Source organism: Felis catus, chromosome A1, assembly GCF_018350175.1.
Source record: "Felis catus isolate Fca126 chromosome A1, F.catus_Fca126_mat1.0, whole genome shotgun sequence".
In the NCBI taxonomy this organism is placed as follows: Eukaryota; Metazoa; Chordata; class Mammalia; order Carnivora; family Felidae; genus Felis; species Felis catus.
In genome coordinates, this window is record NC_058368.1 from 219,840,103 (window position 1) to 219,855,056 (window position 14,954).

The 14,954-nt window shown below is 35.6% G+C and overlaps 1 pseudogene; it reads left to right on the forward strand.

The window, feature by feature from the left end:
* Positions 1–14,954, forward strand: part of LOC101086539 — a 190,315-nt pseudogene that overhangs the window by 167,533 nt on the left and 7,828 nt on the right.

Consider the following 14,954-nt stretch of genomic DNA (forward strand, 5'->3'; position numbering starts at 1 on the left):
AACTACCAATGGCATATCCTGTGAAGTGTTAGAAAAGACAACCAAGTATTAAATGAAGAAGAATTGCTCAATACTTGATAAAATTTATTTTTCTACAATTATGCTGACCTGTTTACATAATACTTGGGAAGACATATTCTTATTTAAAATACTCATTTAATGTATAATGTAATATTTCTCATGAAAAATACAATCTTATTTTCATATATTTGGAAAATCAGATGTTCCTGTTCAGTGGATAATTACTGATATACTAACGTTACATGAATAGGATAAAACAAGGTTCTGTACTAAAAATATTGAAAACTTTAAAAGTTGTGAATTAATCCTTTCAATTTTATGTTCTGGTGTTTTAGAGATGCTCAGAAACCAGAAGTCACATAAATGGGTTAATTCTAAAATTGTTTAAACATTAGCCATCATCACAATTTAATGTTTAACAATTCTTGCCAGATTCATGAGTTCATATATTTCACTAAATAGAACTTTTCCCTTATTTTATTAATTGTAGATTGCATATGATTCTTAATGAAATATTCACATTTCATTGACAAACCAAGGTAGCACTGCAGGTGTCCCAAGTTGTAAAATGTCACACACATTTTAGTAAAAGTGTAAGCACTATTAACTGAGGATTTAAATACATTAGCTCACGTGATTCTCTCAACAGCTCCATACAACAGAATAATTAGGTAAAATAATATGAGTTTCTATAATAGATAAGGCCCCAAATCTTAGTGGCTCACTTAACACAATAGAATTAATCTTATTCATGTGAATTCTAAATGAGGGCTTCCTGATTTGGACTCAGTTCCATCCAGTCTATTCAGGACACCAGGCTGATAAAAGTTCTTCCCATTTCAAGCCAATATTGCTGGGGACATCAATATCCAATCAGCAGATTGGGAAGTGAAAGAATCATATTCAGGAAGTTATGATAAGCCAGACTTTGCTCTAATTTCACCGGTTCTAACTCTGTCACATGGTAATGACTCAGAAAACAGGGAGCCTTATGAGCACAGGGAGAATGGTCTATTTTCTGTGCCACCAGTCTCTTATTACAGTTTGCCCTTCTATTCATCAAATCCCAATTTCATCATTTTTCTGCACACAGAATATGTTCATTCTCTGATAAAGATTCAGGGTATATCTCACAAGTTTCTGTATTCAATTAAATGGAGCTATGATGTAGAATATAGGAATTAAGAAGACTAGTAATTTGTTCTCAACTTATACAATACTCAATGGTAGCGTAGGAGCAAGATCATTGCAACTAACTTCCACATTTTGAAAATGAAGTAGAGAGAAACTCCAATGCAATGGTAAAGTCCTGCCAACTGGAATTGAAAAGATCCTTGATTGCAACCTAACTTTGCTCTCTGAGAAAATTCTCTCATTTGTTTCCTTTTGGAGCCCCTTGCTCACCTTTCTTGGACATCCCTTGTCCTTTCCTCTCAGGCCACACAAAGTGAATATTGAGGCAGAAGGCTGCCTCTGGTATGTGAGGCTTCCATAGACAGCCTCCCAGGCATGCAAGTTTGAGAACTTGAGTTCTGTTAAAACCTGTATAGTCAAGATACATTTTAGTTCCATTAGCTAGTTTCATTGACATTCCCTTAGAAGAATAGTAGGTTTCTAATTTATTTGTTTCTAGTAAGTACCATGTGCCAGTAACCATACTGGAATTCTGTACTAGACAAAAGTCCAAAATGTAATTCCTTTCCTTGCCTTACTTTGCATTCTATTCCCTTCTTTCCGAAAAAAATGACAGCTACACTGAGGCAATCTTACATGGGAAAGAAATACTCTCAGTCCTATTTGTGTCACAGGGATGATTCTTAATTGGCTGCTTGTACACACTTTTTTTTTTCAGCTTATTTTTCCCTTCAAGGTGAAAGAAGAGCCAATTTATCTACCTGTTGAGGCTTCACATTAGCTGGCAGTTTTCATTCCAACAGGTAAAATTATTGTGTCATTTACAGGTGAGAGGAATGAAGTACAAACTAAAGGTTATGTGGCATATCTTGTGTTAAACGGCTAGTGGTTTTGAGGCTAAGGTTTAAATTCAGCCATTTTCCAAAAGATAGCATCCGCTTCTATACTGTCCCTCACATCTGTTATCTTCTGCCCATAGCACTTCTCTCTGTGGGGCTTAAATACCAATCTATATGGCATAGAAGTGGATAGACTTTATCCCATGCCCCCATCATCCTCATCAATCATTATGCGTTTCTTCAGAGCTAATCCCTCTTCTATATTTCAGTGACAAACTGAAGTTCTTATGCTCATATTCTCACTGATATGGTTATCTGGAAGTAGATGCCATTAACATTTCTTCTACACCCACGGGCAAGTCCACGTTTTTCTTACACTGCCAGAACAGCTCATGCTACATATGCAAATCTCCAAGCATATGACAAATTTGCATTTTTGCAGTGGTATTGACTTTTTTTTTAAAGATAATGCACACATGTTAAGTCTAGGGTTATATATATGCATGTTTGTGTGACCACATCATACATTTTTCATAGCACTTTGAATTAGAGTGGAAAAATATTTTAAGTGGCATAATATGATAGATATATTTATTGTGTATTTTCCCCTAAAATACTGTCTTTATTTAAACATTATCATATTTTTGTACCCATGCCTGTCAATTAGCAGAAATATTTAAAATGAACATGGGAGGACCCAGCACTGAAGATCCTAAGGCAGTATGTCTGGGAGAGATCCTCTCTCTCTCTCTCTCTCTCTCTCTCTCTCTCTCTCTCCATTCTGTAGTGTATTTTGATGCTTTAGGTGAATACACCAATGCTTTCTTAATTTTTTTTTTACGTTTATTTTTATTTTAGAGAGAAAGAGACAGAGCGTGGGCAGGGGAGCAGAGAGAGAGGGAGACACACAATCTGAAGCAGACTTCAGGTTCTGAGCTGTCAGCACAGAGCCTGACGCTGGGTTCAAACTCATGAACCGCGAGATCGTGACTTGAGCCTAAGTCTGAGGCTCAACTGACTGAACCACCCAGGCACCCCATTCACTGCTTTCTTTAACAGGTCTGTGGTAGACAAAATATTGGTTCCTCAAAATCCCAATGTCTTAATTCCAGGAAACTGTGAATATATTACCTTGACATGTCAAAAGGGATTTAGTATATATATGATTAAGATTAAAACCGAGATAAGAAAATTATCTTAGATTATCCTGGTGGTCCTAAAATAATCTCATGAATTCTTAAAAGCAAAGAATCAATCAATCCCAGCTATGGTCAGAGGTAGCAATCGTCATAGCTATGGTCATAGGGAGCTATGGAAGGAAAGGGCCAAGGAATGTTGTGACCTCAAGAAACTGGAAACGCAAACAAATGGATTCTCTCTTAAAGCCTCCAAAAAGGAATGCAGCCTCACCTACTCATTGATTTTAGCCCAATGAGACCTGTGTTAGACTTCTAACTTATAGAATTGAAGACATTAAGTCCGTATTGTTTTAAGCCACTAAACTTGTGGTAATTTGTAACAGCAACAATAGAAAACTAATATGCTGTCTTTATAACTTATATATAACTTCATTTTAACACCTGATCGTTTCTTATTTCTTTTTAGTTGGATCTCTTTGTATTAAAAACCAACCACACCAAACAAAACAAAACAAACAAAATTTTTAAAAAAAGACACCTAAGGCCAGCATCCACTTATTTTACAAAGCATGAAATTTCAGTGTTTTACATAATTGTGAACGGTGAGTAGAGTTTCTTATTATTCCAAAATTGGCAACTAGAATACACAGCTGAGGATAGAGGATATGCTTCCCAATTTAATACTAAAGAAAGTCACAGATAAAAATTTGTGGTGTCAGAAGAAAGGACACTATTGCCTCTCCCTAGTACTTGGTGTCTAGTGAACTGTAGAAACTAACCATTCTCATTCTTATCTGGGGACAGCACTTTGAAAGGAAGTTCCTTATAGTTTGACATGGTTCAGGAAGGCTGGGTGGTTCAATAAGTTAAGCGTCGGACCTCGGCTCAGGTCATGATCTCATGATTCGTGGGTTTGAGCCCCAGGCCGGGCTCTGTGCTGACAGCTTGCTAAGGGCCTGGAGGCTGCTTCAGATTCTGTGTCTTCTCTCTCTGTCCCCCCCCCCTCCCCCCCCCCCCCCGCTCACACTCTCTCTTTGTCTCTCAAAAATAAGTAAGTGTTAAAAAAGTTAAAAAAAAAGATTTTGACATGGCTCCCTTTAAGTGAGAGCATTTTTTGTGTTTCTTCATGGGTATTTCTGATGGAGAAATTGTCATTTGGCCTGCATCAGTTGGATAGTGTATCTGAGTAGAAATGGGTAGAAACTGTATTCTTCATCAGATATATCCTTATATCCTTAGCATAGGGCTTGGTCTAAAGAAAGCATGCAATAATTGTGTCATGAATCTGTGCTCTAATGTAAAACAACATGCATTAATTAAATGCAGAGGAAATGAGCTTTATATCCCTAAATATAAATTATAGAGTTTCCATTTAAGTAATGCACCTTTCAATGTAAAATTTAAAAAAAATGCCATATCTTATGCATACATATGCAGAAAAAAGCTAATTGCCAGAAAGACAAGAAGGTCATATTCAGATTTAATAATTACACAGACATGACCGAATTAACTGATAATGAGAATGAGGATAAATATGGACTTCTATTACTATGTGATAAACGGTTTAAAATTTTGTTTTACCACAGTCACACTTTCAAAAATATCATATTTGTAGTCAAATGACCTTTTCTAGGAAACAAAAGTATGTATGGCTACATAAATATTTTGCAAAATGGTTTTACGCTTAGGTAGCTTTTCTATTTAAAATTCATTATTTTGTACCCTTATATTTCAAAAGATATACTATCTAAAAATGAGTAGTCACTTAAAATTGGTTATTTTCTAAAGTCAATATATGATACAAGGTAATTAAAATGAAATAGAACACCTAGAGTAGTTCAAAATCAAACTACTTATATCCAGCTTAGAATAATGACCGTATTACTAGGTAATAGCTTTTCAAATAATGTACTCTGTTTTGATATAAGAATAAGGTGGTTCTGTATGTAAATATATGATGATGGCTCATTAAAAAATAGTGGTGTCAAAACCTCAGTTAGGTAAGAAAATAAGCATATATTAGGAACACATCTAGGGAGGTCAACCAGATGCCTCTGTTGAACTTGGGTTGATTTGATCACATCTGAGAATTGGCTCTCTGACAAATAATCTAGGATGATGGTGGCTCAGACGATTGGGGTAATTTGATTCTGTTCCATGTGTTGCTCTTCCTCCTTCCTGGAATGACTTGGATATCTTGAGAAAGTCCATCTGACAGCAATGGCAGAGAGTAATTGCAGAAGCAGAAATGTGTAAGCCCTTTATACATCTGTCCAATAGTCCATCCCCAGAACAAGTCATAAGACCAGGCTAGAGTCAAAGTGGAAGGGCACTGAAAGTTTGTAAGGCAAATGGTGTGATCACAAGCGGGGGTTAAAAACTGGGGACATTAATATGCCATATAGTCAGACCTCAGCTGAAATTATTCATGACTCTCCCACATTGCAAAATAGTCTCAGTCCTCTTCCAGAAACCTCAATTATCTCACTACCGCTCATCAGTATTGGTCTGTGTGTCATCTACATCAGCGCCAGGCACAGCTTCTCCTGATTTGGAGATTTCAAGCTAAAAAGGGCAAGATATTATGCTCAACCCCCAACAAACAGTAGTTAACGGCTGTAATAAACACTGCTCTTTGAAACATAAGAGAATGGTAGGTACATGGCAGTAGTGTTCCATAATAATTTTTTGATGCCACTAGGTAATCATTGTCAAGTATCCTACACCAATAGGATGTATCCCTTGATTAAGCCCTGCTTCTGCTCCCTGGGAGTAATTCACCACTTCATCATACACCATGACTTTGGGCTGTATTCTATTTTTTTTTTCATACCTCTCTTGACTCTCCTTGGTAAGTTGTGAAAATTATACTGGGAAATATGCCCTTTGAGCAAAATTTCAATATGTTTTTCACCAGTAGAAATCTAGGAAGGATTATATTAGTGAGGGTTCTCTAGAGAAAAAGGACCAATATGAGATTATATATAATAATAAATATTATATATATGAATGATATTAAGTATAAATAAATAGGAGGTAGCTTTAAAAAATATATGGGGATTATTCGTTTATATGCAATAGATGTCACAAACATTTTCTCCCCAGTTTGTTGTATATCTTTTGGTTTGCTAATGACTTTTGTTTTCCATATGAAGTTTTTGGTTGTCTAACTTATAAATTTTTTTTGTTATTACATCTGAATTTTGATACATAGTTAGAAAGCATATACCTACACCCATGTAATATAGAAGTGCTTTAAGAGAAATAATTGATTGATAATTCTTTCTAGGTTTTCTGTTGAAATTGTTTTAAGTTTTCTACGTTGGATGGGGTCAGTTTTTGCTAAAGCATATTTTCCAAGGCAATTACCTACTTCATCTGTATATTGAAATTTACTTCCTTAGACTTTTACAAACAATTAACTTATGCTTTTATTATCCTGTTTTTTTTCTATTGAAATTTTACAATCCAGTATAAACCCAATTCACTTACTGACTGCACTGAAAAGTTGAACTCTTCAAATTATAACACAGAAAAACTTCTCCATGTGACATCAGTACCACCAGCATTCTCAATGGTTCTCTCATACAAAATAGAATAGCAGGATACATGTAAATGCAAGATGTGGACAGTGACCAAAAGACAGCAAGAGAAGATTGACAAATATTCCAGAAATTGCAGTTGAAACAAATGGACTGTAAAAATAGCCACAATAAAGAGAAAGATGAACAACATGGATGAAAAAAAAAAAAGATGGCATCTAACAGAGTACTGGATTCAGTTTAAAAAATAACTAATTTGACCATTGATATAGAATGCAGGGTGAGAGAAATTATTCAAAGCACTTGAGACATTATGACGTGTACTGCACGGAGCAAAGAGACCACCCAGGTAGCTAATACCCAATGTTAGGTTAACAGATTTCAGAATTCTCTAGAATTTTTAGCATATTTTCTACATTATGTGAAGATGATATTCTTATAGAAGCCTGCACTCTCAAATCCTTAGAGATGACTGACTCAAGAATAACCATTGTTTATTCTGTGAATGAATTATTTTATCTTCAGAATGGGATGTCTATTCTGTCTTTTGTTTGTCTATTTTTGGGGGCAAGGGACTGTATTTCTAATGCGGGAGGAGAGTATATAAGTAACATATTTCTGTTTGGTAGCCACCTCTTATGTCAAACTAAAAGTGGGGAATATATCTAAAGAACACCAACTTGTTATTTTTATATTACATAGCTAATTTCAACTGATTTACAATCTTAAAAATATACTCTGAAGTCAGGGAAAAACTCAAAAGGGAATTCAATAGCTGATTCATAATCTTGTACAAGAATCAATTTTATAAGCACAAAAACACTTGTTGCTATTTTATGAGAAGATCTAGAAGGAGTATTTATACTAATATTAATACATGTAAAAATGTATGGAAAACACCTAAGAAATGAAAAACAAAGAAAACCATTGTTGAAAAATAGACACTAATGATAAAGCAGATGTACTTGTTTCTATTTTACTGAGTGGATTCAAGTAAAACATGATAAAACTCATTAATCTAGTAAAAAGAAAAAAGTCAAACTAATTTATGTAGCAGATTATTGCATATACGACCAAGAAAGAGAAACTAATAAACTATTTGAATGCTTTGATAGTGATACCCAAATCTTTGAAATGGTAGAACAGATATAAGAAGACTTTTGGATTAGACGAAATGGCAAAGTCTTAAGTTCAATGTGAAAGAATATGAATAATTCTTGTGCAGAAGGTTGTCATTTCTGTCGGTCAGAACATTATTGAAAAAAATAAATTTTCAAATAGAATTTCAGAATATTTGAAGCGATTTCCATGCTAAAGTCTAATTGCTCTAAGACCAGTTAGAAGTCCAATAATCTGATTTATTTTAGATTACCTTCAGAATATATAACAAGGTCTCTAATCAATCATTGTCATTAGAGCAATCAGGTCTTTAGGTCTCTCCAATGCTATACCCTCATTAACATAGTCAGGAGAGACCCCATTTTTTCTTCTTCTTCTTTTTTTAATGTTTATTCATTTTTGAGAGAGAAACAGAGCACAAGTTGGGGAGAGGCAGGGAGAGAGGGAGACACAGAATCTGAAGCAGGTTCCAGACTCCAAGCTGTCAGCACAGAGCACATCTTAGGGCTTGAACTCATGAAGCCTGAGCTGAAGTTGGATGCCCAACTGACTGAGCCACCCAGGTGCCCAGGAGAGACCCCATTTCTTTTTTTTTCCAATTTTTCTAAACATTTATTTATTTTTGAAAGACAGAGAGAGACAGAGCATGAGCAGAGGAGGGGCAGAGAGAAAGGGAGACACAGAATCCAAAGCAGGCTCCAGGCTCCAAGCTGTCAGCACAGAGCGCGATGCAGGGCTCGAACTCACAAACTGCAAGATCATGACCTGAGCCAAAGTCAAACACTTAACCAACTAAGCCACCCAGGCGCCCCAGGGACCCCATTTCTTAACCCCAATTCCCTTTTCCTTTGAAATAATGAATACCATATGGATATTTAATTATAATGTGTCCTCTTTTGTCTCTATAACTGTTTTCTAAAGAGTGTATATTATGTCACTCTGAATTTCTATAGTCAACCCAAGTATCCTATTAACCTATGGGACTAGGACTAGATCTTTTTTGTTTGTTTTTCAATTTAGAGCATGGCACTCACTGCACTCAGTTGGTATGTGTCCAAAGTGTTCTTCCTTGTTTCATAAAATTTAAGGATTCTTTTGCTGTCAGGACAGAACACCATGGCACTTGAAAAGCTAGAAAGCAGAACTCTATATTGCAGCCCCAAACAAAAAGGCTGTCAGGCAGGACCATACAGGGAGGTGCCTTTGGAGAGGGTAACTGAAAGTTGTTTTGCATCAAGCAGAATCCTGTTACTCAGCTTTCCCGGGCTCCCTGAGGGTTGGCTTATTTGAATAATTTTGGTGGACCCTGGGGCATAGGGATTGCCCTGGTTGTGTGCTGCTTGGTCCCTGGGCTGATACTTAGGGTTCCTATCTATGAAAGCCCAATAAAGGATGTGATCGAGGTGTGGACCTAATGAACTGTTCAAGAAGCTACCTGGCCTTTTTCAGGATATCATAACTGGGCCAAAAAAGTGCAAACACACCAACCAACCCCAGACTAAACTGTATTATCGTCCTTAAAAGGAATCTTAGCACTTGTTGCCTTAGCTGACGCCCAAAGAACAACCATATCTTCCTCCAATAATTGTGCTAAAAGAAAGCTTAATTTCTCTAAAATTGTGTCCAGCATGGGAGTAAAATGGGACTGACTAAATGTCCAGATAGTTGAGATTAGAATAAATGTATATATTTCTTCTCATAAAAGATCCGATCCTAATCCTGAGTCCTTGCAAATGCTCATCTTAACTAATCAACAAACCTGATAAATAATGATTTGTACAAGGCCTAAAGCCATTACATTGCATTTTCCCGTTTTTAAAATGTGTCATGTGGTGTCTCCTGGATTGGATGGGAGCCCCCAAAAGTGGGGTGACCATTGATCGGGTGGAAGCCAGTGACACACGCTGGTGGTGAAAGAAGTCACCTGAGGCAAAACAAAGGAGATAGAAGTTTAGTGGATACACTGGAAGGGAGCAGTGGACAAGACAGCAGAGTCATTGTCTGCAACAAGGCAGTGGGTGGGGGCTTTATTTAAAGGGAGAAGGTGAGGCAGCTGGGGACATAATGGATTTTCCCTTCTTTGGTTTGTGTGCGTGATTGTAAGTAGCCCATTGGTTAGTCAGGGCTTATGGATATTTTGAGGTGGGTCGCCTGATGGCTGTTAGTACCCAGCCAGGTGGTCCTGTGGGCCCTTTTTACATTCCATGGCTCAAATCTGTTGCCTAAAAGCGACCTCTACATGTCACTGCTATTATTTTCCATGCATTTCACCTGTTTCTAAGTACGTCATTGTTGTGGTAACTTTATTCTACACTTTATCTATCCTTATGAGCATTTTTGCCTTTATTTTATTAAGTCATTCATTATAATTATAGCAGAATTCCCCAACACTACACTCAGAGATTTTAATTTTTTTTTATGTTTGTTTACTTTTGAGAGAGAGAGAGAGAGAGACGGTGTGATTGGGGAGGGGCAGAGAGAGAGGGAGACACAGAATGAGAAGTAGGTTCCAGGTTCTGAGCTATCAGTACAGCGCCTGACCCATGGCTTGAACTCACATACTGGGCGATCATGACCTGAGCAGGTCAGATGCTTAACTGACTGAGAAACCCAGGTGCCCCTACCCTGAGAGACTTTAATTTGTTGTTTTTGTTGTTACAATTGTTTTCCTCTCAAATTCTTGAGAAAAAAAAAATCCTAAAATGTCATTTTCTGTCCTTTATCCCTATCGTGATGAGTATTTGCTGGCTTCTTCCACAAAAATGATCATATATTATGATTCTTAATTTTTCTTGAAGTTTTCTTATAAGATAAATTTATAAAGTTACATTTCATCAAGAATTTGCTTAGTTGAAGGAAAAAAACAAAGTTGGAAGATTGATACTATCCGTCATCAAGACTTACTGTAAAGCTAAGTAATCAAGACAAGAGTGATATTGGTGAAAGAATAGACAGATCATTAGAACAGAATAGAGTGGCAGGAAATAGATACATACATACATAGTCATATGGGCAATGCACATAAATATATATATAGTCAATACACATACACATACATACAGTCAAGTGATCTTTGATAAAGAAAGGAGGACAATACGATGGAAAAAAGATAGTCTTTTCAACAAATGATGTTGGAACAACTGAGCATTCACATGCAAAAACTGAATCTACACACCGGCTTTAAACCCTTCAAAAATTACTAATAAATCACAGACTAATTATAAAATATGAAACTATAAAACTCCTAGAAGATTATATAGAACAAAATCTAGATGGTTTAGGGTACCATGATGATTATTTTAGATATAACACTCATGGCATGCTCCATCAAAGAAATAATGTATACACTAGGCTTTGTTAAAATTCATAAAAATGTTTACTGGGGTGTCTGGGTGACTCAGTTAAGTGTCCAACTCTTGATATCGGCTCAGGTCATGATCTCATGGCCATGAGATTAAGCCCCGTGTTGGGCTCCATGCTAAGTGTGGAGCCTGCTTAAGATTCTCTCTCCCTCACTTTCTGCCTTCCTATAAATAAATAAATAAATAAATAAATAAATAAATTTCCGGAGGTGGGGGGAAAGGTCTACTTTGTGAAAGACAATGTCCTAAGAATAAGAAGGCAAGTCACAGAATGGGAGAAAATTTTTCCAAGATGCACATCTAATGAAAGACTATTATCCAAAACATATAGAATTCTTAACATTCAAACTTAAGCAAATAAACAATATGATTAAAAAATAGAGCAAAGATCTTAAGTGACACCTCATCAAAGAAGGTATACAGATGGAAAATAAGCATATAAAAAATGTTCTGTCCCATACATCATCAGAAAAATGAAAGGTAAACAATAAGATACCACTACACACCTCTTAGAATGGCCAAAATCAAGAACACTGACAACACCTAATGCTGGCAATGATTCGAACAAGAAGAACTCTCACACGTTGCTGGTGGGAGTTAACATGGTACAGCCACTTGGCACTCCAGAAGTGAAGTATTACTGCTTTTTATTTATTTTTTGTTTATTTATTATAAACTTATTTATTTTGTTTTAAATAATTTATCTTCAATGAGATATCAAATAGTTCATCGATCTGGAATCGTTCTTCATATTTTTCGACTACTCTTCTCACTACTCAAAAAAATAGTGTATTAAAAAAAAAAAAAAAAAAAGACTTGGCAGCTCTACACTGGGACTGGTTCCTTAGCAGCCATTTCTTGTCCAACCAAATAGCCGATTGGTAATTGGAGCCAACCAGAGCTGCACTGGGATGGATGGTGACAGTGTTACTGTGATAAACGTGATAGAGTGATAGATGCTTCTCAACTATCCATTCTATACACTACATTGGAGGAAGTCATATTACACTACTTCATGATGATACTGAAGACAGCATGAATGATCAAGAAGACATAAATGGTTCAAAGTAAAGTTTCAAAGAGAAACATATATTTTCCAATTGGAAATGTACCTAGGATGATGAAAAGTGCCATACCTCAAATGGGAAAGATTGGAAAAGATGCCCAAGAATGTGTTCAAGAATGTGTGAGTTCATTAGCTTTATTAGAGGTGAAGCAAGTGAAAGATGCCATCAAGAAAAATGGAAGGCAGTCGGGAAGATATTGTCTTTTCCATGTCTACCTTAGGCTTCAACAGTTATGTAGAACCGCTAAAATTATACATTCAGAAATTCAGAGAGGCTATGAAAGGAAAGAAAAGAATTGGGGGAACAGTCACAGCTATAGAAGGACTAAGTGACGAACATATAGAGGAGGCATTTACCAACCAGTTACCAGCTGGCCTAATAACTGCAGATGGTCAGCAACTAAATATATTGTGTTTTTTTTGTTTGTTGTTTGTTTTTGTTTTTGTTTTTTTTAGGGGAGGGGCAAAAGTGAACGAGGGGCAGAGAGAGGGAGAGGGAGAGAGAGAGAACAAAGTGGGGCTCACCCAGGGCTCATGTTTTTACCTTAAGTGGGGCTGGAGCTCACCAGAATTGGGGCATCAGCTCACCTGAAGCACAAGTCAAGCTCACCTGAAGTGGGAGTCATGCTCACCTGACATAGGCTCAAACTCACCAACCGTGAGATCATGACCTGAGCCAAAGTCAGATGCTTAACGATTGAGTCACCCAGGTGCTCCCAAAATGTGTGATTTTTACAACATGATATCAACAGATTTATGTTCTTCAGCAAATTCAGTTTTCACGACCTGAAGAAATGGTGGAATGGGGAGTGTCAGAGAAGCAAAAGAGTCTGTGTGATTCTGGGACAGACATTTAGAAGGAAAAGAGGAGAAAAGATGTCTTTGTATAGTAAATAGCTATAATGTAGCTTTCTGATGCTTGATTAATTGAGGTGTCAATTTTTACTTGAGAGAATCCTTTTCATGAATGATTTTAAAGAAAAATTGGATTTGCAAGGTATAAGATATTTTTGTTTTCTTTGAGAGTTTGTTGCTCTGTATGACTCCTGTATGCATGGTATATTGCAATTTGTTACTGACAGTGATTTGTAGATAGTTTCTTACTTTCATATTGAGTCATGTTTCTTTTGTAATTCAAGTAAGCAGCTAGGTTAATTTATGATGTTTGTTATCTTAATAAAATATAAGGGTAGGGTTCACTTTGGGAAAAAAAAGTAAGAATTTCTCAAAAATCAAAGTCAATAAAATGATGAGAATGTAACTTAGCTTTTGAACAGCTGTTCTAAGTTCACAAATAAGTCTATAGGCTCAGCAATTTCCAACCAGTTTCTAATCAATAACTAATCAACCTCACTTCTATATCTATAATTTATGTTTTAATTTGTAAAGCAAGATTTTATTCCTTTTATTTTGCTTCTCTTTTAACCATTATTTTGTAATCTAGTATTTCTATGTGTCCGAGGCGTAAAGGAGGTAATAATGTTTGTGGAAATGCCAAAACAGTTTTCTGGTTCAGATATTTTGGTCATTAATATTTGTATATTTTTATTTTCTTTGTGTTTATTTGCTTGTTTGATTTTCTTTTAGAAGGAGCTGAGTGACTGAGTTATTTAACATTGGAACAAAATTTAGAGTCAATTTCCAATAGATAAAATGTATAGTACCAATCAATCACTTGATTTACTTCATATGTTCACCAATATTTATTGCATAAAAACATCCATGGCTATCTCAAATCCACTTTTCCAATTCTTTCATATTTACATATTTACCTTTACATATTTCTTTCGTATTTACCTTGTCTTTAGATAAACAAAATATCTATCTCAAAGTGTACTCAACATGTTAATTATCAAATGCAAACAGTATAGCATAACAAATAGTTCATAGTAAAAAAAACTAAGTCAACTACAGACTTTTTTTTAAAGAAAGGCTTCTAAAATAATTACCTGAGTTCATTAACTACTACATTTCCAGAAAAATAGTTCAATACTGAATATTTTCAGAATTCAAGGCAAAAAGGAATGTTGTTAGTACCTGCTAAGAAACTTCTGTGTACAGATCATTAAGAAAGTTTAGAATGGATACAATTCACATGAGTCCTAGCAGAAATTACATAAGTAAACCTTATGTAAATATGCAATAGTAACCATGAATAACAAATCTGTAGGATGGTACAAATCAGTTTCCAAAGAGGTGTCTTAATTATCTTGAAATTTGTAAATGGGACCTGCTATTTAATTCAGTCAAACCATTTTTCTGATTGCAAAATCCAAAACAAAAATCAAAATAAAACTAAATTGTTAAATCCTTAAACAAATCACAAGTGAAATTTTACACTGATATTTTGTAGATCATGATTGTTTTATTCTTTCTTTACTTGTACTTGAATTCAAGCTTAGTGAAAATGTTAGATTTCCTCTTAACACAGGCACACTCCTTTATGCCTTCCTCAGTGCTGGAGAGAGGACTGGGCCCACGTTAACCTTCTCTACCTCACCACTCAAGTCTTCTAAATTAAAGCTGTATTACAGTTGATAGTGAAAATTTCACTTGCATTTTCTGACAAGACTGACATGTCACACTGACAAATTTCCGACTAAAGAGTAGCACATATTTTTCCAGGATTTTTAAAAATGCTTTCCTAAACTTTATGAATAAATTAGAGATATGTGTATTTTATTTTCTGCTCTCTACTTCTTCCTTTCATGTTATTTTGGATCTATTTTCTA